This window comes from Coregonus lavaretus (genome assembly GCF_964263955.1).
Source record: "Coregonus lavaretus genome assembly, chromosome: 31".
Taxonomy (NCBI): Eukaryota; Metazoa; Chordata; class Actinopteri; order Salmoniformes; family Salmonidae; genus Coregonus; species Coregonus lavaretus.
Window position 1 is genome coordinate 11,392,803 of NC_140018.1, and position 7,866 is coordinate 11,400,668.

A 7,866-nucleotide genomic window follows, 5' to 3' on the forward strand; every position below is an offset into this window, starting at 1 on the left:
TGACCTGTTGCCACAAGAAAAGGGCAACCAGTGAAGAACAAACACCATTGTAAATACAACCCATATTTATGTTTATTTATTTTCCCATTTGCACTTAACTATTTGCACATTGTTACAACACTGTATATAGACATAATATGACATTTGAAATGTCTTTATGCTTTTGGAACTTCTGAGTGTAATGTTTACTGTTAATATTTATTGTTTATTTCACTTTCGTTTACTATCTCCTTCACTTGCTTTGGCAATGTTAACATACGTTTCCCATGCCAATAAAGCCCTTAAATTGAATTGAATTGAATTGAGAGAGAGAGAGAATTATCTGTAATGCTCCTCTCCTCTCTTCTCACCTTAGGACAGGTTGCATGTCCTTGTATTGTTCTCCTGTAAGAAGCTTGTCCAGGTCATTGATCATCCACTCTTCCAGTCTTTTATTTCCAACAGTACATGCCAGTCTGACTGATGGAGGCTGAACGTGACACACAACACGTGCTAATACACCACCAGAGACTGACAAACCATGCCACGTGTCAACACATCTCATTCATTTAAGAGAGTGAATATGTGAGGATTTACCATAGCATTTTCATGTGATATACCATAGCACTTAGCAAATACAGGTTATTGTAGGCATAGTCCAGCCATATATGCAGATAAGTGTAGACTGATATATTTGGCGTTGTGACCCGGGTGTACTCTCTGTGACTTAGTGTTTCTCTTCCTGTTTTTGGCTGTGACATCAGGCCTGTGCCACCTCCAGAAACCTCATATGGGATTGGGATTAGAATAGCCCGTAATCCCAGCGCTGGAAAAGGGAATTAGCAGCACACAGCTCAATCTCTATTGCTGCACTAACTCAACTATACAAAGCACAAACTCAGCCTACACACACATGCACAGCCTACACACACATGCACAGCCTTCACACACATGCACCCACACACTCATAAGTACGTTATACACACACACATGCTCATGCTAACGGGATTATGTAATAGAATCACGCTACATAAACCTCTAGAAAACCTAACTCAACCACAGGCCCATAGCAGTGATGGTGATGTAGAGGGCAGTAATCTGGGATTCTCCTTTCCCAGATGGTGTGCTTTGAGAATGGCAGAATGGACACGTCTATTCATATCCCAAATTCACCACCCTGCTGCATACCCACACAAACCCTCCTGTTACTAGTCCTCTGACTGACACCAATACCTGGTGCAACGCTTTGCCGAAATGTAATTCTAAAATTGAAATGTTAAACTTTTCAAATTCAGACAACCAAAAACTTTCACTAGAGGTAAAGTGCCACTTTGTAGCAGTTGGAATTATCCCCCCCAAAATATAAATGTTCAGAGGAATTTTCCCTTTTGTTACTTTACCTATATGAATTGTAACCCACCCCTCCATCCCCCACACATACCGTACCTGTCATGAAGTCTATGTCTGGAGCCAGCAGGGAGTCATGGTGGTAGGTCTCCCTGAGAGAGGGCCTCCTCAGTCCTGTCTCCTCCATCCCTAACCCCTGGTCCGCCAACTCCTCCATGGGACTGTCCTCCATCGACGTCCCAGACGCCATGCCTACCCACCTCTGTGTGTGTGAGGGTGTGATCCTACAAAAGGTTTGCTTACACTCCTCCTCCTCGTCCTCCTCTTCCACTGAGCTGTCAGTCACCTTCCCTTATCCGCTCCCCTCTTCTCCCTCCCTCTTTCATCCCTGGTTCCAGAGCCGTAGAGGAGTGTAGATGGGGCATAGAGGGAGATGGGGGGATGATGTCATTAAGGAGAGATTAAAGGCCCTGGTAAACTATCTCAAGCCCTCAGCCACGAACGACAGGACAGTGGAGGGATGGAAGAAGAGGGGGAGGAAGGTAGAGGAGTGGAGTGCAGGAAGGGAGAGACGGGGGAGAGGTGAGAGGGCACCTGGTCTCAAACAGGTTAACTTCAGCTTTCACCGGAGATGAGGGGCAGGGTTGCTTTGGCTCCCTGGGTGGGTGTAACAACACTCTCAGAGCCAATGTGAGAATAGTTAACAAACACACACTTCATATTCCTCACGAAAGATGTTTTGGTCTTGTACCGATACCAAACTGCTGATGTTTTCAAAAGCTGTATCCATCCACCCACACTAAAGCAAAGTGCTTGCATCAGACTGCCAGCTGGTCAGGTTACTGCAGCGTAGGCCTTGTAGGACTGATGAGCTACAGAAGATTAGGAGGAAAACTTGATTAATTAAAGGCATCACAGGGACAATAAACTGGCCATGGTAATTATAATTATGGGGATGGCAGCTCCGGATAAAAGTTACCCACTGATCTAGGATCAGCTCTAACCCTCCCCAATCCTATCCTTAATCATTAAGGTGGAAACACTCAAACATACATTATTAGTGTCTAGGGGTAAGTATATCCTCCTATACAGTAATGGAAGAGTTTAGTAACAGATAAAATGGCATTAGGTTACAGCAAGGGCCTCAACAATAAGACCTAGAGTAAGCTTCTTCCTTTCTGTCTATTTTGCACTTTACTAGATTGGTTTTCAAGCAGATGGTCTGCCATCCCAAGTGTGCTGCACCGCACAGTATCAGTATGTTTGCACTGCCCACTGCTGATGTAACGTAGCTAGTTTCAGCTAGTATTGCACACACAAACGTAGTGGCATCACCTTCCTTCCATAAGACCTGTGATACCACCGGTACCGGTCACCCTCATAACTGCGTAACTGTCCCCCATAGAAGCCACCCAGCCTTTCCTTTTCCAATAGCAGGCCTACAGTACTGATGGGAGTGGTTTGTGGGTGCTCGAGGCCTACAGTACTGATGGGAGTGGTTTGTGGGTGCTCGAGGCCTACAGTACTGATGGGAGTGGTTTGTGGGTGCTCGAGGCCTACAGTACTGATGGGAGTGGTTTGTGGGTGCTCGAGGCCTACAGTACTGATGGGAGTGGTTTGTGGGTGCTCAAGGCCTACAGTACTGATGGGAGTGGTTTGTGGGTGCTCAAGGCCTACAGTACTGATGGGAGTGGTTTGTGGGTGCTCAAGGCCTACAGTACTGATGGGAGTGGTTTGTGGGTGCTCGAGGCCTACAGTACTGATGGGAGTGGTTTGTGGGTGCTCGAGGCCTACAGTACTGATGGGAGTGGTTTGTGGGTGCTCGAGGCCTACAGTACTGATGGGAGTGGTTTGTGGGTGCTCGAGGCCTACAGTACTGATGGGAGTGGTTTGTGGGTGCTCGAGGCCTACAGTACTGATGGGAGTGGTTTGTGGGTGCTCGAGGCCTACAGTACTGATGGGAGTGGTTTGTGGGTGCTCGAGGCCTACAGTACTGATGGGAGTGAGGATTGCTGGTGCCTTATGCCAAGACATAAGGTTTATGAGCTGGGTGATTCTCAGAAACAGACTGGTCATAGGGCAGTTCAGGCAAATGGGAGAAAAACATTTTGGTTGAAAAAAAAGAGAAATGATTTGTGTGGTACCCATGGGCCTGTTAAGAAATATTATAATGATTTTAGAACAGAATTATCATAAAATCGCTAATTGGCTGCTATCCCATTTCACAGACGCCGGCCCAAAATGTAAAAAAATTGCCGTGTTTCAGAAATGCCAGGGCCGATTTCTGGTCCCAGTCCATCCTTACTGCTACTAATGTTTGAAGTTTGAAATCAAATCGTGAAAGCCTGCTGGAGCTGTTGAGTTGTCAGATCCTCCAGTGTAGTGTTCAGTGATCCCTGTCTGTAAGTCTGTGGGATGGACATCAGTAGCTATGCTGTGCTAGTGTCTGGCCACACAGAGCGCTGTACATTCCTAATGCCCTGTGCCGGGATAAGCATTGTACAAAGATGGGCCGAGGGCAATACGTCTCTGAAGAGGAGACCAAAGCCTGTGTCCTGAACCTGTAGTATAACTGACACCTTGTGGTCGTTGCTTGCAACTTACATACCAGTATACTTGATGACACTCACACACACACACACACACACACACACACACACACACACACACAAGCGGCCATCAGATTGTTCGTTTTGCATTCAAATTTCAAAGCAACATACGGCAGAATCACAATAAAGAACACACCAAAGATTTTTTCACAAAGGACTTAAACTTTATAAATAGTCTTTCAATGGAACATTAAAATCAGCAGGGATTCTATAATTTTTACCAAAAACCCAAGAGATTTTCAGAGAGCATGACAAAGTGACACAGTTATCTGATACACACATCCTTTATCTACTCCAAAAATATCTAGACTTTTAGATCCCCCATTGTTAAATATATCAAAATATATGCTGACACTTAGCAGTAATACAGAAGACCACAAAAAGCAGAGTTTCAGGCTTGGTCGGGTGATTCGTTTTGGTGGACACTTCCTGGGTCAGTGAGAAGTGGAACGGTGGAGATCAGAGGTCAGGAACGTTTGACCCATGTCATCATGGAAACCATACGTACACATGACATATGACCATGTCCCAATAGCCCAAACATAATATACCATCTCCTTTCCTCACCTCTCTTCCCATTGGACTTTAAATGTTTAACAGTTAAATATCACACGACACCTATCCTATATCATTTTCCCCTCCTCAGTGACATAAATGAAAGGAGATGAGGAAAGTAAACGTTAAAGAGCTTTGGGACATAGCCAGGGTGTTCTATTCTGAAGTTGTCAGTGGGACACCCAATTTCTGTTCATGTAGTGCCCTCTACAGGTTCAATACTGAAAATACACGTCTGGGAGTAAAGCCATGTTGGGTCTGTCTGTGTGCTGATGGTGCAGAACAGCTGATCAGATCAAGTCTGTATCTTCAACCCTCATCTGAATCTACCCATAACAAAACAATGTGACTAAAGTCAAAATCACTCAATGAAGTGATAATTTATGATGTCACAAAAAATATCAGAAGCAAAACCCCACTAGACAGAACGCCAGAGAAAGTTAAAGTTTATCGTCCTAGAGCCAGGCTGTCTCAGGTTTAGAGTGACTCTGTCCTCTAATTGGACAGATCGATGAGGGGAGGGCTCAGGTGACCCCGTTACCATGGCAACCTCCCGGACGTCAACCCCTAAGGTCAGCCAGGATGGCTACGGGTAGACGCTTCACTCCCTAAACCACAGATCTAGGATCAGCTTAGATTCACCCTCCACCCCCAATCCTAACCTTAACCATATAGGGGGATGAGGACATATCTGATCCTGGATCAGTGGTTAGAGTGTAACTTCTACCTTACCTAATTTTGTGTCAGAATGTGCTTTGGTCTTCTTCACCCCTGATGCCAAGTGGCATCTCTAGATAGAAACCAGCTCTGGTGCCAGTCTGTTTCTGCTGCAGCCAACCTGGCCATTGTTTGGCAGGGCAGTAATATAGCATTGTTACAGAAACAACCTTCTACACCGCTAGCTAGATAAGTACAAACTACTACAACCTCTGTGAATCTCCATTCAATAATTTAAATCTCCAAACTCATAAGTTACTAATAAAAAGAAACCGATCGTTTTTCATTATTGACCACGAAAGTCTTAGCAAGAGGACTTTTTTCAATTAATTAAACACATTTTCCAAATAAGTTAAATTGAAATCTTTATATATTGTATTGGTTTACTCCATTTAAATATCTATGTATTCATTTTTAAATATAATCATCAGCTACAGGTCTTGCAAAAAAAATACTACTACTGCACTGTGCAATTGCTGTCTACAGAGGGTCAGGGGTGACAGAGTCAGGGTTCAAATATGTACACTTAATAATTTCATAAAACTCTATTTACAGTCCTCTTTTAGCTGGTATTTATATAGTATTCAGAAAGAAATTAAGTGGCAACAAATGCAAATCAATGCAAAGACCACAGCAGAGTACAGAGTCGGTTGCATCTCAAATGGCACCTTCTGGTTATTATTTCAAAGAATTCAACTCAGGTTGGTAACTACTTGGTACCAAATTATGCTTTTTCCAATGAATCCTTAAGAAACTAAAATGTAATGACTAAGTCAATATTAGGTAACTAACTGCCATTTTACCATGCAAATTCAAAGTAAATACCAGGTGAATACTGGACTGTAAAATAAAGTGTAACCAACATGTTTTAAGTAGGGACCTCAGATCTTGAACCAAAACGTAACCTAACCCTTCCCATTTCTCTTCTAGCAGGTTTTTGGTCAAATCTCCATTTATGACTTGTGATTCAAATTCAAAACTAAGCTAAAATAAAATAAAACAGTTTTTCTTCCTCGATTTACACATACATTTGTCAAAAATAGTCCCTCTGAAAAATATATTGCATATGCCATCTTAAGAAACTGACATAATAAAATATTTTCGCTAAGGAAAAATTGTAAAGTAGGAGAATATATATTACTTTTTTCAAAGAATCTGGGCACCAATAGCAACAAAATACCTATTGATAATATTTAAATTTAAACCTTTATATGATTTATCCGATACAAGCTTTGTTTAGTCGCTATTTTGGGGTATGATTCAAACTGTTAGAATGGTAAATGTTTCAGATGGCTTTTGGGTATTATTCAAAACTTTGCAGATTAGGAGCAAAGTCCAGCAATAGAACATTTGCACAGTAAGAAAGCAATCAAAAGGTAGTCTTTCCTATGAAACAGTACTAACTCAGTCAGACACTGCCGCTTGTCTAGGACTAAACGTGACGGACAGACACTTCTGCAGAAGGTTACAAGGCAATGTTGAACTATTGTGGTTAAAAAACCAACACATCTCAATAACGCGTATCAAAAGGACATTTTTCAGAGATTCCAAGCCAAACCTCTGGAACGTCACATTACGTCAATCCGCACAGCGAGTTACACCAAGATGCCAACTCACACCTGAACCACCTGGACAGTGTGGATGAATAACAATAACACCAGTGTGGATCCACAATCTACAGGAATGATTTTTCATCGTACATATTATTTCATTAGATGATATGACAGGTTGGTTGGATAGCAGGTAACATATAAACCAGGGGTGGCCAGCCCTCCTCCTGGAGATCTACTGGGTATGCAGGTTTTTGCTCCAGCCCTGCTCCAACTAATACCCCTGCTTTTACTAAATCAGTTGTTAGAGCAGGGCTGGAGCAAAAGCCGGCATACCCAATAGCTCGCTAAGAGTAAGGTCGTCCACCCCTAAAGTAACACATAGATAGTATGCTGGCGGATCTCTCTAATAGTAAAACACATAAAGTAGTTATGCATTGATAAAGTTGCCATGACACAGCCTTAGTTTCCATTCTCTACTAAGCGCACAGACAGTGATAATACACAGTATTGTCCCCAGTTATAATATAACATATTAGTAGCTTAACATAAAATCAGAACACAATCATAGACGTTGTAATTAAGTAATGGATTAGTGCAATCTAACAAGGGAGGGAGGAGACGAGAGGAGGGAAGAGGACAAGAGAAGGAGGAGAGGAGTGGTGGTGCTCTGCTTTGTGACATCCTTTGGTTTATCTTGGAGAGGGCGGAGCTTTGAAGGATGGAAAGGGATGAGGGGATAGAAGTAGAATGAGTAGAATGGACAAAGTTTCACTACATGTGGACCAGCATCCATATTGGATGTACCATGTTGGAATGTTGAATAAAATGCTTATCACTCGGAATCTCTGAGGAAACCATGCATTTCTCAATGGCAAAGTGTTGACCGGGGTGAACTCGATGTGGATTTAGTCTGTGGTTTTGTACTTTTTTCCGTTCTACTCATCCAATTTCTATGCGGTGGGACTAGCTGCCTAAAGCTCTACCTGCAAGTCATAAGGCAAGTCATTGGGAACAACAGGGTTGCGTTCAGGAGAGTACAACATTACAGAAAGTTAAGATAGACATGTATAATAAGCAATGGGCTCTGCAATACATTACACTTCCAT